Below are 19076 nucleotides of genomic sequence, written 5' to 3'. Positions count from 1 at the left end.
GGAAGGCGCTGTCTTTACTTGAAGCTGCACATGGAGTCCGTTACCTCTAGCCTGGTAGGTCCTTACAGGTACGTATAAACAACAATTAATTAACAGGACTGTCCTGTTTTTTTAATACAGATTATATTATACAGATATTTGTAAAGTAACTAATTATTGTTATGAATACTTCTTTTTGGACTTTTTGACTCTTTAAGCACTCTAAAGTTTATATTGTTTGGAGGCAGTCCAGGACCTGTTCGCTGTTGCCACTGAGCTCTTGATGTTTATAGGGAGAGTATCCCTTGCTGGTGGAGCTGCATCAGGGAGGCAGTTTAGTTTGGTAAACATTGGTGGTTGGAAACAACTGGATAAGAAGCAGTATGAAGCGGATTTTAGTATACATAACTCCTTGACTAACGGAAATACTAGCAAAAGTGTCCAACTTTGTAGTAGAACAATTGCACTACATTACCTGTGTTGAGGGGGGGAAGATAGACGCAAACAAAATGGCGGATAAGCAACAGCTGCGGTATTAAAGCTTCAGCAGCGCGAGGAATTAAATCAGCTGTTTTGGAACAGACTGCAATTTGGCTTAGGCGGGTTGACATGGTGAGTTGTACTTGCCTGTGCTTTATTTTTTTTCCTGTGGAGTGTGTGTTTTGGTATGTTAATGCAGTAGTGCTGTTCCAATTAACGTGTACGCCCAACTAAGAAGTACATTTTCTAGGGTCTAACTAAGGTCTTTATCTTCAGGATATGTCAAAGAATTATGGTAGTATAGAGGAGTGGACTGTGTGCATCTGTGGAAACAAGCTTTGCAATTTGATTGATACTAGATTTTAGTTCTGTGGCATTTGGTCTGCTTTTATTTAGTTTACATTGGTGGTGCAATAGTAGTAGTTCCGGGGTTGGAAAGCTAACTATTTTAGGGACAGTTGGTCAGTCCATTTGGACATGGAACATTTATTGTAGATCGTAATTAACTATGTTGTAACACAAATATTGATTAGGAAATCCCCGATTTTCCATGTGTTAATAGTAAGTCGTGTATGTATGTGATTCTTTAAAGAGTTTGGTTAAAAAGTGCAAGACACGAGTTCAAAGAACCCTGCCTTTAGAGTTTGGTTAAAAAGTGCAAGACACGAGTTCAAAGAACCCTGCCTTTAGAATGCATACTTGTTTTTGCAACATTGATTTAAAAGTTATGGTCAGACTGTACAAATCACTGTTTTTTTCTGATTGTTTAGTAGTGGTTTGACGGTATTTGTTGTAAGGAAATTAAAATGTCCTAGATGCTGTGGTGTGACATTTGGGGAAACTTGTAAGGCACCCTCGTCTTTTTAAAAAAATTGTGTTAACCTTTATTATGTTTATTGAAGCTCTCCACCTGCTTGTTTTGTTATTTGGTTATGATAGACCAGAAAAGATGTTTAAGTACCTATTTTCTATGCACCAAATAATTCAGAAAAAGTGTTTATTTAGCAGTATGCATACTTGTTTTAGTAATGTATTACGTGCGTGTTATTCTGTATGTTGTAGTAGCATGCGGTGAGGTTGGAAATCAAACCTGTGAAGTAATGATTTCATGTTGCTAGGCTGTCGATGCCAAGGGAATGTGTACCAGGTCAGAAAAGTATGAAGCTACTGAAAACGTGAAAAACCAATACGCTTGTGGTATACGGAGCATAGTAAGTTTAAATCACTAAACAGCACGTTATTCTTATGCGCGAGTGCTTCTTAAGCAGTGGTGCTTGCAATTTAACAGTTAAGGTATTTAATTGTGTTGTGAGGTTGTAGATTCTAGTCAGAATAGCAATTATGCGGACGAGTATTTATTAGGCGGTTCATGAGCTTCTTACCTTATGCTAAACTGCAGTGCTGTACTGTTTTTTTTAAACCAAAATGTTGAATGCAAGGTGTACTAGTGGTTTGCCTTCTTGTGCTGTCTGTACAGTTTCTCGAGTGTTAGTACATTAAAGTGATTAATTCTCATTGTGGGGGGCATGCACATTCTGTACACTATGTTCATAAAATGTAAGATGTTTGCATAGGTGATTTAAAGTTATTGTGTGTTTACTTTTGGTTTGGATACTTTTGACATCACATTATAAATAACAGCTTCAGTGTGTTCTGGTTATTTGCATTGGTACATGGACCACATGTTTTTAATGTATTTGAGCATGGTGGGGGTGACTGCTTCATTTGTTGCTGCTTGTAGCGTTGCTGCTGTTGTGGATCGTCAGCTGTCCTTTTTCCAAAATAAGTGTATTGGGTTTGTTTGAAAGAAGAAAGGGATGTCCGTCAGTCTGATTTAATTTCAGTAAGTTGTTCAGTAGAACTGTATTGTTCATTGCCATGTAATTAATAAAATGTGCCTTTGCCACCGTGCCACATGCACACACAATGCTGGGCTTCAGGAAAAGGAGTGAAGGGTGCATGTTTCTTAAAAACTCCTCTGCAGTACACTAGGCTGGGTGATGGAGTATGTGCAGCAGGGTGTCATAGGAAGGGGACCACTCTGAACTTTTGACTGACCTTATGACTACTTAATGGGTAGTTCAGGCATTCTCTTTGAATTTCACTGGTAAGAGAAAAATACTGTGGTGCAATTAATTATGTAGTGGCTAAACTTGCTAACTTCCATCCTTGCTCCCAAAACTGTTACAGTTTGTGTTGATAAAATGCCTTTATCAAAAATAATTGTTTTGGAAGTACCCTCCTCGTTTGCCTGAGGGTAATGATGTAATCTGTCAATTGGCTAATGTTAGGATTTTAGTTGGTAATCACTGTTACAGTTCTGCTTTAAATGAACTGTGCATGTTTGATGTTACTTTTAAGTTAATGTGTTTTGATAATGCCTGCAGATCTGTGTGTATGTACCTAACTCTTGGATTAATATAAATGGTTTGTAGATCAATGGTTCACTTATTCTAGGCACCCAGTTTTATGTTCAGGTTTGAAGCTTTATTATTTTCTGTCCTTCCTTTTTGGGACTGTTGCATTTATGACCCCTCTGTCTACTTTGTGTGTGTGTCTGTAAAGAATATTTGTGCCTTGCTTGAGTTTGTGTTTTCATCCTACTGTGTTTTGTCCACCCAGGTTACATTATGCAAGTAAGTAAATTGACCTGTTTCCCCTTAATATTTTTAGTTATTCTTGCATTTTCCAGTGTCTTTCCTGTTCTCCCTAAATGTAAAATACTGTATTATGATGCCTGTGATATTCTCATTTAAAATTACTCCAACCCACTGTTTTTTGATAAACTCACACCATAGCTAAAGCAACAGTTTGGTTATTTGGGGTGACTTGCTTCTTTTTAAATTTTAAGCATAATGTGATTTAAAGTTTTAATTTTTGTTTCCTTTGCTGCTTGCTTTCTTGCTCGCTTCTCCGAGCACCTGAACTGTTATGGATCACTTCAGCCAAGTTGTTTGGCCGTGTAGTTAATGGCTTAGGTGATACTGTCTGTCCTCTGAGTAAGTCTGCTGAGCAAGTCCCCAATAAGTGGTATTCCTACTGATTTGGGTGTAATTTATCTGGGGCACTGGAGAGATTCCTCTTGTTATTTTTGTGGTACTAGACAAATGAGGAAGCCAATCAGAGAAATAGTAGTGTCCTGGAATTACTGCAGTTTTATCGGAGCATTATGTGTAAGGAGTGCAGTGAGAATGCAAACTTACTTAAAAAAAAAATGTACATAGAATAACGGTCAACATTGGAAAGTGACCTGACCCACAAGCCAAATTGGCTTGGGAAGAGGAGTTTTAGTGGTTTGTGATACTGAGCTGCAGGGGAGTCAGAATGGTTCTCAGTCTTGGTGCGTTCAGTTTTGGAAAGAAAAATATACATCAAAGCAGTAGTGGGACAGGAAAGAGCTTTGGGGTTGGTTCACTCCAGGAGTTGTTTGGTAGTCTCTACTAGACTAGATCACAGATGTGGACTGAAACTGCTCAAAACTGAAGTAAATTTTTATTTTGATCTAGTTATGGTCTTCAGGGGTTAATAATGTAATGAATGCTTAGACTTTTAAAAGCAGCCATGGAATCTGTCTTTTCTCAGCTGACTCTGAACAGGTGGTGAAAAGTTAAAATTTATGACTTGAGTTTTAAGTACAGTAAAAAAAAAAAAAAAAGTGCTGAGATTATATTGTGAGATGTAAACTGAATCAGAAAAAAAACTGATAAACATGAACTGTGAACAGAGAAACGGTACTTTGGAAAATGAACATATTTGGCACCTTTCAGGTCTTTTGGTATAAGAGGAGTAAATGGGTAGTTCATTATGAAGTCTAGATTAACCCCCCCCCCCCCGAAGGTATTAGATATGAGAAAAGAGAAATGCAAAACAGGAAATTGTAGCTATACATGGTCATAAATGTTAGTGTGGTAAAGTAATAGATAAAATTGAAGGTAGTAGTTTAAGCACTGTGGTAGTCCAAAAAAAACAAGTAGTAGTAGTATTTCTAAGAGAAGTAAAATGGGCAAAGTCTGATAACGGATCAAAAATGGAAAGCAGGATTAAAACGCACAAAGTAGTTATGAACTGTTAAGAGAAAATATAGGTACAAGACAAGAAAGGGATAAAATGAAGCCAAAAGGCTGTTGTACAAAACAGGTTATATGAAAGAAAAGCACCATCAACATGGGGGTTTAATATTTTTGTTACAAGTTGAGTATAAATAAGAGAAAATGACAAGTGCAGATTTGGGTTATTAGAGATGTAAAATAAAAGACGAAGCTGTAATTTGCTTGCAAGCTGTTAGGTTGAAGATTGCTGTAAAATTCAAGTTGGAGATGAGGTGCCACAAAGAAAAATAGCATTGTTACCAAGCCTAAATGAAAAATAGGTTACATTTGCTGCCAGTACATTAAATTTGTATTGCACAGATTTGCTAAAAGAGAATTGTAGAATAAAGCTGGCTGTGTGTGTGTGTGTGTGTGTGTGTGTGTGTGTGTGTGTGTGTGTGTGTGTGTGTGTGTGTGTGTGTGTGTGTGTGTGTGTATATATATATGTATATGTATGTATATGTATGTATATATATATATATATATATATATATATATATATATATATATATATATATATATATATATATATATTTTGTGTGTGTATATGTATATATATATATATATATATATATATATATATATATATATATATATATATAAAATGCATACATGAGACCACAATAAATCATTTCAAAACATTTCCCACCTTTTAATGTGACCTAAAATCTATTCAATTGAAGAACATCTGTGGGTGTGGGGGGGTCGAAAAAATAAAAAAGTACAATAAGCTGGTTGCATAAGTGTGTACACCCTTAAACTATTACTTTTGAAGTACCTTTTGATTTAATTACAACGTTCTTGGGTAGGAGTCAGCATGGCACATCTTGACTTGGCAGTATTTACCTACTCTTCCTAGCAAACACACTCCAAATCTGTCAGATTGCGAGGGCAGTTCTTGTGCACAGCTCTCTTCAGGTCAACCCCACAGGGTTTCTATTGGATCTAGGTCTGGGCTCTGGCTGACCCATTCCAAAGCTTGAGTTTTCTTCTGGTGAAGGCATTCTTTTATTTATTTGGATGTATGCTTGGGGGTCACGGTCATGTTTGGGGGTCACTGTCATGTTTGGAAAGGTGAAATTTCTCTTCATCTTAAACTTTCTAGCAGACGCCTGCAGGTTTTGAGCCAAAAGTGACTGACTGGTATTTGGAACTGTTCATGATTCTCTCCACCTTGACTAAAGCCCCAGTTCCAACTGAAGAATAGCAACCTCAAAGCATGATACTGCTACCACCATGCTTCACTGTGGGGGTGGTGTTCTTTTGGTGATGCAAAGTGTTTTTTGTGCCAAACGTACCTTTTGAAATTGTGGCCAAAAAGTTCAACCTTGGTCTCATCAGACCATAACACACACTTCCCACATGCTTTTGGGGGACGTAATTGTTTTGCTGATTTTTAGCCTGGGTGTTTTTCTGAAGAAAAGGCTTATGTCTTGCAACCGTACCCCAGACGTATGTAGAATATGGGAGATTGTCACATGTAGTACACAACCAGTACTTGCCAGAAATTTCTACAGCTCCTTCAGTGTTGCTGTAGGTCTCTTGGCAGCCTCCCTGACTAGTTTTTGTCTTGTCCTTTTAATCCGTTTTGGAGGGACGTCCAGTTCTTTGCAAGTGTTCCATATTTTCTCCACTTTTTGATGATGGTCTTCATTGTGTTCCAACAAAGTATTAGTTTAAGGGTGTGCACACTTATGCAACCATCTTATTGTATGTTTATTTTTTCCACCTAACAGATTTGTTTTTTTTTTTCAAATTGAATTGTACAGGTTTTAGGTCACATTAAAGGCGGGAAAAGTTTTTAAATGATTTTATTGTGGTCTTTTTTTTTTCACAGAAACCTGGCATTTTAACAGGGGTGTGGAAGCGCTTTATATCTACGGTGTAAATATATACGTATATATAGTGTGGGGTGTGTGTAATTAAAGTATATACGTGTGTGTCTGTGTATATAGATAAGTCTATATATAATATTACACACACATATATTTATATATATATATATATATATATATATATATATATATATATATGTATATATAATTATATGTGTGTGGAGATATGTCTGTGTGTATGCATGTATGTGTGTGTATATATATATATATATATATATATAATATATATATATATGTGTATATATATATATATATATATATATATATATATATATATATATATATATATATATGTGTGTGTGTCCTAGTTACAGAGAAATCACACACACACAAGCTCCTCTTGGTCCTAGTTACAGAGAAATCAGAAAAGCGACTACTTTCTGGATGTAAGTATCTTTGCTGCTTCTTTACTTGAAATAGCTTCTCTAGCTTACCCTAAACAAGCTTAAACTGTTTTTTAGCTGCATTATTTTAAAATCTGCACTTAGTTACTTTTTAGTCGAATTTGATCGAAAGTTTGTTTGTTTGTTTAATGTAACTGTTGAGGCTGCCCACTATGTGCTAGCCTGTGTAACTGATTTATTACTGTTTCTGCATTTTCTGTGTGTTTCTATCTAAAAACAAACAAAAAAAAAAGTCCTTGTTTTCCCGCCTCTCCTCGACTAGTTTAGACCAGTTTACAGGCATTGCTGTATTCTGGGCTGTGGTGTAGTTCCTGTGTTGTCTATTACCTTACTTGGATAGATGGAAGTTTCTTTGCTCACCAGTGTGAGTGGGGAGCCTTGAGCAGCCTACCTGTCCCTGTAGGAAGTGACCTCAGCACAAGAGCTGTAGTAATTGGTTGTTTTGGACCATTTCTAGCTTTTTTGAAGTTCCCCGTTTAAAATCTGCGTTTGCACGGCTTTGCGCGGTTGTGCGCATAGCCGGTTAATCTTCTGGCTCCGCCAAGTCTGCTCTTCAAATTTTCCCTTAAGGAAGCTCTACTCTTAGTATAATCAGACTACTCGCTATATTATAAGCCTAGCACTTGTTCTCAAAACTTCTGTACTAAGTAAGCACTACATCCACCTACCACCCCTGTGAATATCCACTTCCCTTAGCACAGCACTCCCTTATACTGTTCTAGCATGTCGAGTGGTAGATTACTGGCGTCCTCTCCAGTTCAGCTGGTTAATCTGAGTATCTTGAGACAATGCTACAATTGTCTCATGTACACAGACAACCCTCTCCTCCTCCCAACAAACACAAATACATGTGAGAGATGCAACTATATAGCCAAACTGGAGGCTGAACTCTCTCAACTCAGGGCTGGCATGACCAGACAGGAGGAGATGGTAACCACACACACAACAAACCCAGTCCCACATAGACCTACCACAACTGCAAACCAAACACATAAAAACGCAAAGACATACTCTGAGGTTCTAATAAAAAACTTAACAAAACAACAGAGGCTCCCAAAGCAGACAAACAAAAATCCACCACCTCAAAACAAAACACATGCAATACATACTTCAGTCAATCACAGCCCTTAAGGCTTAAACACCATGCCTGATGCACTAGTAATAGGTGACTCTATAGTCAGACACACTGATGTCCCGCTTACCAGGCTGAACAAGGAGAGGGTGACTGTGAGCTGCCTATCGGGAGCTAGGATCCGCTACATAACACACGCACTCGGGTCACTCCAAAGCAAGTACAAATATGACTCCGTCATTGTCCATGCTGGTGTGAATGACCTGAGACTTACCTCCCTGGACTACATGAAACGAGACATAGAGGAGCTCTCTGATTATGTAGCCCAGGCTGGTATGACCCAGACCCTGAGCAGCATCTTGCCCTCACCAAGAATGATGCCACAATACAAAGACAAAATGATCAGCTTTAATAATTGGCTCAAGTACTGGTGTCATTCTAAGGGGATCCAATGTTTTGTCTGCCTGGGATGCCATGTTGGGCAAGCCATGCTGCTTCGCAAGGGACTGCTTGCACCTGTCACCACTGGGCTTCTGGATATTGGCTAAGGCTCTTGCAACCCCCATAGTGCCTTTTTTAGGCAAGGCTCAAAAGACAAACCCACCTCTTTGGAAAACAAAAATGGAAAAAAACTAAGGGTAATGCTGCTAAACACCAGAAGTCTAAATCTCAAGATGCAGGCACTCTATGCACTCCTCAGTATGGAGAACATCGACGTCTGTGCAGTAACTGAAACCTGGTTCAAGGCTCCTGAGAGCACCCCAGCGCTACCAGACTCTACCTCGTACCATGCTTTTCGGCCCCAAAACCCGGGCCGAACCACAAAGGGAGGGGGAGTGTCCGTATTCATTAAGAACACCCACACCTCCAGGTTAGTAGCAACACATGAAGCATCAGAGACCATACAGGTGCAACTAACCATAGGCAAAACTTCTATACAACTGGTAGCATGTTAGAGACCACCCTCCCAATCTCGGGGAACCCCACTCAGCCTTCCTGAAGACGTTGGAGGATATGAATGTATCACAAAATACCATCATACTGGGAGACTTCAACTACCCAAACATAGATTGGGAACATTATTCTAGCCCTAACACCATAGCCCAAAGGTTCCTTGAATTCATAAATTCAAATGCACTGGAACAACTAGTCACCTCTCCCACTAGGAGAGATAATATACTAGACCTGATCATCATAAACATGGGGACAAAATGCTCCACATCGGAGGTATACCCCTCACTAGTAAGATCTGACCACAAACTAATCACCCTGGATATACATATCCCACCTCCACCCCCAGCGCAAAAGAATACAGTGAAAAACTTCTCAAAAGCACACTTCACTCTTCTTAAGACTGAGATGGTATCCTTTAAGCCCACTGGGCCAGTGGATACCACATCCCACAATGCCGAATCCTTCACAAATGCTTTCTATGGACATCTCCAAGAATGCATGGATCATGCAATCCCAAACAAATCCAAGTCCCTCTCCACCAAAGGCAAGCGTCCTGTCTGGTGGACCTCGGCCATTAACAAATTGTATAACAAAAGAAGCTACTGCATGACAGAGCAAAATCCCATAAAGGGAAGTCATCTCTGATCAACACTAGCAGAAAACTACGTGTTCTCATAAAAACATCCAAGGCCAACTTTGAGAGAGAAATCGCTAAGAACACTAAAGATAACCACAAAGCCTTCTTCAGCTATGTTAGAAACCTGGGCGGAAACCCTCAGATATGTTCGGAGTTAGTTCACAACAACAAAAAATACACTGACCCCACAGATATTGCCAACATTCTGGCGGACTGGTTCAGTGCAAATTTCTCCCCTCCCTCACCCCCAAAAGAAGAAATACTTATCCCAGCTGAATGTAATCTCCCTGTCATCTCAGATGTCCAAGTGAGAACCTTCTCAACAAAGCATCAATGGGACCTGACGGTATCCCGGGTTGCGTGCTACGTGAACTCCAAGAGGAGCTAAACCCGCACATAAAAATGCTATTTAACCTTAGCCTTACTACAGGATATGTACCTGAACACTGGCGTACAGCAACAGTGGTCCCACTCCACAAAGGGGGTACCTCTACAGACCCTGGGAACTACCGCCCCATAAGCTTAACCAGCCTGGTCTGCAAAGCTATGGAAAGAATCATTATGGAACTCATAAACAGAGACATTGGGGACCTACAGACACTTGACCCCACCCAGTTCGGCTTTGTAAAGGGCAGATCCTGCCTTTTGAACCTGGTTGACTTTTTCAAAACGGTCACTAGAGCCATTGATGAGGGCAAAGCAGTCCATACAGCCTACCTGGACTTGGCTAAGGCCTTCGACACAATACCCCACTCGGGCATCATAGATAAGCTCAACAGCTTAAACGTCAACCCTTATGTCACTAGATGGGTTGCAAACTGGCTAAAGGACAGAACCCATAAAGTTAAAATCGCTGGAGCAATGTCAGACTCGAAGCCAGTCACAAGTGGTGTCCCACAGAGATCTGTCCTGGGACCCCTCTTGTTCGGCATTTATTTCTCAGATGTTAAAGCAAACATGGGAGGGTTGTGGCTGACAAGTTCGCAGATGACTGCAAACTAGGCGCCATAGTCGATACACCAACTGACACATACATCCTATAAAAAGGCCTCACAGAAACGGGCAACTGGTGCCGGAGTCATGGCCTTAAACTAAATGCCAAAACATGTATAGTCATCCCCTATGGGAAAAACAAAGTACCCACAAATTATCACTTAGACAGCAACCCATTGAGTACGGAAAAAGTAATCTTGAGACCTAGGGACCCAAGTCGACAGCGACCTCTCATTTGATACCCACGTTGCCAAAGTGGTTAGAAAAACATTCTACCTTGCACACCTTATCATGAAGGGATTCACATCCAGATCCAAGGATGTCATTGTACCCCTATACTCCTCCCTCATCAGACCCATGATTGAGTACAATGCCCCATTTGGTATATACCTCACCCGGCATTTGCAACAGCTGGAGAGACCACAAAAGTACCTCACCAAGAGGATCAAGGGTCTCCAACATATGTCTTATTCTGCCAGACTAAAGAAACTCCATCTCTATTCAGTAGCATACCGCCTGCTCAGAGGTGATCTCTGCCTGACATACAAGGCCATGTCCAATCAGGAACTGATGGACATGCTCCACCTCAAAAAATCCAAATTCATCAGGACCACGAGAGCTAAAGACCTGAACCTCAGCACAAGTATGAATAGGACATGCTGGAGGGATAGATTCATAACCCAGAGGCTTCCCATGCTCTGGAACAAGATCCCAGTTCATGTTGGGCAGAGTCCCTCATTGACTCTGTTCAAGAGAAATCTTGAGGAGTGGATGGGAGATGGTAAGTTTACCCCAGGGGTCACATCTGTGTCACTACTAGACAGGGGCACAGTAAACTAATTCTATTATAAAAGGGGACCTTCACTGTGTCACTACTAGACAGAGGCACAGTATTCTAAATCTGTTCTGTGCATTTTTGTACCATTTCATGGGGTGGCGAAAGCCACATCACTATGGTTAGGCTTACAAATGCCCCAGGGCAGATAGCCTAGTACTAAACTATGAAACTGTGTGTGTGTGTGTGTGTGTGTGTGTGTGTGTGTGTATGTGTGTATGTGTGTGTACAACTATTGGTAATAGAAAAGAGTACCACTAATTGTGTAAGCTTATTTTTTCATGGAAGGAGCCATATTCATAGCATTTGCAATGTTGAATCAGTCTCTGAACCTTTGTCACCTTGCCAGTACCTGCCTTCATAAAGTACCTTTTGACACTAGGAGAGCAGAACAAGCCATCCTGGGGATGAATTAACTGGTAACCATCTTACTAGCAATGTTTGCCTTAAAAAGAGGTGAGGGTATTGCTCTGTTTTGCATATAATGGAAGATTATTCCAGATATAGGGAAGCCCTGAGTAATAAATCTTGACCTAGTGCTTTATTTGTTTGGTAATGGAGGTTCGGGTTCTCGGTTTGAGTGTTTGTGGAAGAATAGTACCCAGATGGCTAGGTTAATGGCATGGAATGCCAGGCTTTGCTACACAGGAGCTTGAGAGAGAGTACAATGATAGAGCTTCAAGCCTGTTGTGGTAGCTGAAGGTTTTTCATCTGGTTTTCCTTTAGCTAAGAACCTATACCATCTTAGTGTTTTGGATAGATAAGTACTAAAAGGGACATCATATAGTTGGCCTTTTCTGAGTAAAGTATTGAGGAATGGTAACCTCTTTAGACTTGGATGAGAAGTTATTAGTAATATGACCTGTCATGAGGATTTCCTGACTATTGTTGCTACATTGTTAGAAAGGATAAGGAGTTTGTGTGTGTTTAGGGCCACAATCTTGCAGTCACTGTAGAATGGGTTACATCTATATTGCAAACTGCTGTTGGGATTTAATGGAGTGGACAGTTGCATTCTTTTCAGGTTATTGGAAATGGACTTAAAATTAAGTTCATTGACATGCATTGTTTATAGCCCCTTCGCAAATGCTTTGTTGCTGTAATACCGTCTTAAATGCTGAGGAAATGCTGCCATCCAGCTTGTAGTCATTGGCAAATTTAGCAGTATGTCTGGATTAGTGTTTTAGAGATGCGAGAAGTAGATGTTAAGATTCTTATTACTTAATGCCGAGCCTTGAGGGATGCTACTAGTCGCATTTTTGCTCTTTTTTGACGTGATATTTGCAAAGGGCTGAAATTTAATGAGCTCTAAGGAGTGCTTCTGGTCACATTTACTCTTTTTGAGTGGTATCTACAGGTTGTGTGTAATTCCAGCATTGGTTTGTAGTGTCAAGAGTCTGTGTCCAGATCCTTCCTGGTACACTGCATGGTTGGTATTGATTTACTTTCTCAAAGAAGCTTAGTGAATTAAATATGGGTATACTGGAGATTTAATTGTGAAATTTCTTGAGAGAAAAAGGACAGTAGCGTAGAAAAATGTGCAATTCTGATTCCAGATTGAATTTAAAAAATACTTCAGATTTACCAGTGTCAAATGTATGGGTTTTGATTTGTAAAGCAATAACTGCAAATTTAGGGAGTTCAGAGACTGTACAAGAGGTGGATTACGAAAACGGACAAGTTGTAAAAAGAGTTTAATTTGTTTTGTTCTGATCCACACAACTTTTGATTTGCCTACCTTCACCCAGTTGATCTGCTCATTCGCCCTCGTGGGACAGCCACTGTGCCCATCCTTAGGCAGAAAGAAAATTTTGTGAAGTCATTTCTTACTTGATGAGTGCTCTGGTGCTGTCCATCTGCCATCAGTGAGCTGTCCCTTGACCCATTCATCCTTTGGGGTAGTTACACTGGTCTGATCCTGCATTAGAGATGAGGTGGGTAGTAGGGAGCGAGTCTGTGGGTTGATCAGACCTTTCCAGACCACTTGCAGATCCTGTTCCCCATGAAGTCTCACTATAGCTGTATTAATGGCATGCTTCTTACCCCCCCCCCCCCAGTAGTTGCCGAGTACTGCTGGACACTGCCCACTGAGTAGGCCAATTAGGTGTGTGACTTTTTTTTTTTTTTTTTATGAGCTGTCACACAAGACAGAAACTTCGAGTTCTGCTATAGATTACTTACTGTGGTAAGAATGTTTGTTTGCTTCCACCTATGTCATCTTCTGGCAGATGCAGGGTCACTTGCCCCACTGTGTCCCCACACAGGTATGCTCAACAAATAATGCTGTTCGTGGATGCAACACTTAGTACTTCCTATAGGTGTCACTCTGCAGCAAGCCAGAGATGCTTGTCTGACCTCAAGATGGGTGAGCTGACGGTAGCCTTTCATTTCTGTCCTCTCCTGTGCTGCTAATAGAAGTCTAGTTGTCTGGGTTGCAGATGGGGCTTTCTCTACCCATGTGGTACAGCGAGAGAGGATGATGTAATTTTAAGAGGCAAAGGTGTAATGTGGTTGATTTTAACCATGTGTGTGGAATATTGTGGTGTTCTGATAACTTAATGAAAACGTATGGATGGTGATTGATAACTGGATGGAATTTAAATGCACTTTCTCCAATTCAGCATATATGTGTGTAAAAGTATAATAATTTAATAGAATTTATAGGAGAATGAAGAGCTATCAATAGATGGCTTTGGAAGTAGTTTCTCTTAGACTATTGAGAATTGTAAGTTCCAAGATTTGTAGTCTGGCTGTAGGGAGACAGTCTGATTTCTAGTTGCACCTGTGAATTGGTCATTCAACTAAAGTGAAAACTAGATAAAGATTTGCAGGATGAAGTGGGAGCAATAGGTGAGAAGGGGAGACCTCATGGATTATCGGGAGGCAGTAGAAAAGGAAAGAATGCATAATTTATAGGAGTCTTGAGTATTAAAGTAAAACTTGAAGCTTTTGAGGCTCTTCAGTAATTGGCTTATGGATTTGTCCATTCTTGTCGGGAAATGTATGAAGGCTCTACTTGGGAAATTTACAGTGAATGGGTGGGTGTCTATGGTGCACTTAAGGTTATATGAGCAGATAAAGCATGAATAAAGTAGTTTTAAGTAGAATAAAGATGCAGCATAAGGAGTGCAAAGGAGATTTCTAGTTTACTAGTAATACACACATGCAGGTGAGGTAACTTTATTTAAAAAAAAAAAAAAAAAAAGTCGACAATTTAAAAAAAAAATGGTACTTTTCTGTTATCGAGGCAACACTTTTTTTAATGAGTGCTTTCTGTTTTCGGCCCAACATCGGCAAGTTCTGACTTTTCTGAAAGGCATTTAGTACTTGGTGAAATTGCTACTTATTTCCTTGTTTTAATTAAATGTATTCTGTCACAGCAGTAAAATAGCAGCCTAAATCCAACCAGTCTGTGTTTTAAATAGCCTTTGTGTATATCAGTTTGGAAGACATAGAATTAGACCACCGAAGTGGGATCGCAGTTTATTAATATAAGCGGGGGGATTGCATTTCAGACACTGCGTTTCAGCTGCAAACATTAGCTTGAAAAGCCTCCATACTCATATCGGTGGTGGTAAATGCTGCTAAACTAAGGTAGCTTTGGTAAAATTAATTTTGCCAATAAATTTTTGCAAGTTTGAGGTGAAGTAATGCCTACACCTTGAGTGCTGCGCCACATTATAACGTCTGTGGGTCGATGCCCAGATTTCTTAGGTACTTGGTCTTTCTCTACTGTTCAAAACCATTTTTCTGTTTTTGAAACCAACAAACTGTTCCAAACGGAAGTTTTTAGCTATAACCAATGAACTACGCAAATAAATGACTAAAAGAAGGATGATGATTACAGTGGATCACTGAAGTTCATAAGTTTTACTACGGATAACAGCGTCACCAGCATGTAAATGGAAAACTGTCAGTCTATATACTCATCAGTTCAACTGGCAACGCCGTGTTATTTGGGTAACTTTCCATTATGCATGAAATTTAATTGTCACTGATAGTAAAGTGTGTGTGCGGCCCACTTCAGCAGCATCTGTGAGATCAGTGCGAGTGCTTGCTGAGATTCCAAGCACTCATTTTGAAGTGTTGCCTTGATAATGGGAAAGTACCAAAAAAATTAGTGCAATCAGAAAAAAGGGCGAAACTTTAGGAAGCTTTGATTTTATAGTGAAATGGTTCTTACAGTCTTTAAAATAGTGTAATACTATGGTTTAATGGGCCTTTCATACTACCAAAGGCAGTCTGTATAACAGGAGTATTTGTACTATTTTAAGTAAATTCAAATCTGTTTATTAATATTTGTGTGTATAGGGGAAAACTGAATCTATTTGAAAAAGAAAGTGGTTTATATTTGTATAAGAGCAAAGTGACCTCGCCAAGGCTTTCAACACCGTCCCCCATTCTAGAATTATAGCTAAACTCACTAAACTAGGTATAAATCCATACGTCACAAGATGGGTTGCCAGCTGGCTCACTGACAGAACCCACACTGTAAATGTTGCAGACTCCAAATCTGACCTCAAAGCGGTGACAAGTGGAGTACCACAGGGTTCCGTCCTGGGACCTCTCTTGTTTGTTATCTACTTCTCTGAAGTACAGGACAACACAACACAGAAGGCCTCTGGCTAACGAAGTTTGCAGATGACTGTAAACTAGGAGCCATAGTGAAGTCCCCAAATGATGTGGACATCCTACAGAAGGGCCTCACTGAGACAGATGCCTGGTGTTAGACCATGGCATCAAGCTCAATGCCAAAAAGTGCAGTGTCATCCCCTTTGGTAAAAACTCTGTACCCATGAACTACCACATAGGCAGCAAACTACTTAACACCGAATGCGGGATAAGAGACCCTGGGACCCAGGTGGACAGTAGTCTCTCTCCTTTGATAGTCACATTGCCACAGTAGTCAGGAAGTCCTTCTACGTGGCACACATCATAAAAGGGTTCTCATCCAGGAAAACAGATGTCATTGTTCCCCTCTACTCGTCACTCATTAGACCCATTGTAGAGTACATTAGACCCATTGTAGAGTACAACGCCCCTTTTGGAATGTACCTCACAAGACATCTGCAGCAGCTGGAAAGGCCACAAGTACCTCGCAAAGAGGATTACTGGCCTCAAATGCCCTACACTGACCACCTCAAACTCCAGCTTTACTCCGTAGCATATCACCTACTCCGAGGTGATCTCTGCCTAACACATAAAGCTATGTCAAACCCAGAGCTGTTGGTCATGCTACACCTAAAGAAATCCCAATCCCTCTGAGCTACACGCTCTAGGGACCTAAAACTTGTCACCACAATAAACAGGACATGCTGGAGGGATAGATTCCTGTCCCAGGGACTTCCTATACTCTGCAACAAGCTATCCATCTATGTCAAGGCAAAGTTCTTCATTAGCACTCTTCAAGAAAAATCTTGAGTGGATGGGAAATAGGAAATACACCCCAGGGATCACTTCGGTCTCTGTTGGACAGTGGCACAGGAAAATAACTTTCTTGGGTGGCATAGGCCATGGAACCTTGCTGGCTAGGCTTACGTAGGCCCTTGGGCCGATAGCCTGGTACCTACCTATGATAGTTTGGTAATCTTTTGGGGGGGGGGATTTTCCAAATAATATGAACTTGCCTGTACACCATTGTATGTGGAGCATAAACTGCTTATCTGCTGTTTCTCCCCATCCCTTAACATTTTTGCCTTGTCAGCATTTAAAATAAAAATTACATTTTTAGCTACAGTATGTAATTAAAAATGTAATCCTTGTGTCATCAGCAGATGTAAATGTCTGTCCTGAATTTCTGTAGACTTAAATGGTTACAGTATTGCACGTGAGCAGTATGGACTATGGATGCGCATCACACTAGCTTCAAGGTGTTATCACCTTAAGATAGGTTAAGGGTTAGATTCATTAATGTTTACACTACACTACACTAAATGTACATGACATGTATTCAAAAACCTCCTTACTACTTTTTTGTGCTTTCTAGTCACACTAAATGTATATGTAGTCCACATTTTGTGGTGACTTTTGTGAATCCTCTTTGATATTTAAGGTTGCAAGAAAATCTGTAGGAAAACTAACATTAGGAGAAAGAAGTTGCGAGTTATGCTTGTGTCTAATACAGAACGGTATAAACTTAATGTAGGCGTTGGATGCCAGGATAAATTATGTTTGAGAGGTGGCTTTAATAAAAAGATTACAAAGCTTTTCATTAAAATATGGTCTATAAAAGTGAAGAGTAACAGAACGGCAAAAGTTCTGCAGCCCGTGACTCCTTGGGTGCCACATCAGAATGTTGGGAAAAACATTTTTTAAGTTGGAGACGAAGAATACTTTTCTGTAAATGGAGGAACTCTCCTGTAATCTGTTTCATCTTCTTGATGAACCAACACCAAGTCCACAAACTTCTCCCTCCTTTTATCACACAAGCAACTCTTGTAGGACACTGATGCAACAGGTAACCATCTGTGTCAGCTAGTCTCCTGTACCCCACCCATGACAGTTACTTGCCCAGATTAAAAAAAATTGCACAAGGTAAATACCTCCTCATGGTCTTGCTAGCTTGGGCAGATCTGGTTCCCTATTTTGCTTCATCTTTTGGAGAAGCTGTTATTCTTGCGTTTTGCATGAACACTGCTAACCTTTTCATTGGGCAAGCTTCACCAAGACATCTACTCACTGTAGTTTTCCTTTTGGCTTTTGAACTTCAGTAATTGCTTGTAATCCATTTTTTTGTTTATAGTGGTACGTGTACTCTCTCTTCTCAACAGCTCTGTACAAGAAAGTCTTGCAGGGGGAAAAAGGGACGCAATTCTCAGTTTGGATTAACTGAGTGTTTCACAAACTTGAGGCTAGATTGAGTTACATTTAGCTGGCATGCTTAACTTTTACAAAGGCCACAGTTGTTGTAATTCTTGGCCTTTGAAGTATGCAAAGCACATCTGTGGGTATCTCTCTAAAGGTCCAGTACCTCCTTGGGAATTTTTATTTAATCCTGTGAAAACTGGCCAAGACCCACTGAGCCTGCTGGTATGGCATGGTCCAAGTACCTTACTTGGAAGACACTTTTCATGGTTATACTTCAGCTAGAATCCTTTCTGAACTTTGCATTCTTTGTGAGAAAACGGTAAGGAGGTTTAGCATAAAGAGTTTGTCTCCAAACCAGTGCTATGTTTGCCTAAAGTTGCAAATTTTAGTAGTGCATACATCTGTCTCTGTTCTTGCCAGTCTGCTGTAGCTACAAGGAGTACTTGTTGCACTGTATGGGTGTTCACTACGACTAGGATGTTTGGGTAGCAGAAAGCCCACATCTGACTATGCCCAGCCTCTCATCTGAGGCTCTGGGATGTAAACTTTTCCTTGTTAGATTTACTGTATTCTGTATAACAAGTCTTTACCACAAGTTACTAAGGTACATTTTACTACAGTTATGACTTCTTTAGTAAGCTTTTTCGTAACTGCAACTCTAGGTAATATTTCTTTTTTTAACCAAAGAATAAGGCACTGGAAGGTTCACCAGATAAAACCATAAACTTTATTGGGTACAAACTGAGCACAAAACGAGCGCCTTAACTGAATCACTGTTTGTACCGAATTATATTTATTGGTTTTATCTAGTGAACCTTCCAGTGCGTTATTTTTTTTGGTTATTGGTTTGAATTTAGGCACTTTTTGTTCCACTTTTTTTTCATTTGTTTAGTATTTCTTTTTTTTTTATCTACATGGTTGTCTTGAATACC

General features: G+C 40.0%; 1 protein-coding gene across 1 annotated transcript in view; it reads left to right on the top strand.

Moving 5' to 3' along the window:
* Positions 1-263: 263 nt before the first annotated feature.
* The window catches only part of NCOR1 (nuclear receptor corepressor 1), a 4682182-nt gene continuing 4663369 nt past the window's right edge, over positions 264-19076 (top strand). The window contains exon 1 of the mRNA XM_044054890.1: positions 264-591. The gene's annotated coding sequence lies outside the window, so the exon portion shown is untranslated. The remainder of the gene's footprint in view (positions 592-19076) is intronic.

This window comes from Protopterus annectens, chromosome 13.part0 (genome assembly GCF_019279795.1).
Source record: "Protopterus annectens isolate FY-2018-M chromosome 13.part0, PAN1.0, whole genome shotgun sequence".
Classification (NCBI taxonomy): Eukaryota; Metazoa; Chordata; order Ceratodontiformes; family Protopteridae; genus Protopterus; species Protopterus annectens.
This window is presented reverse-complemented; position numbering and strand designations above follow the sequence as displayed.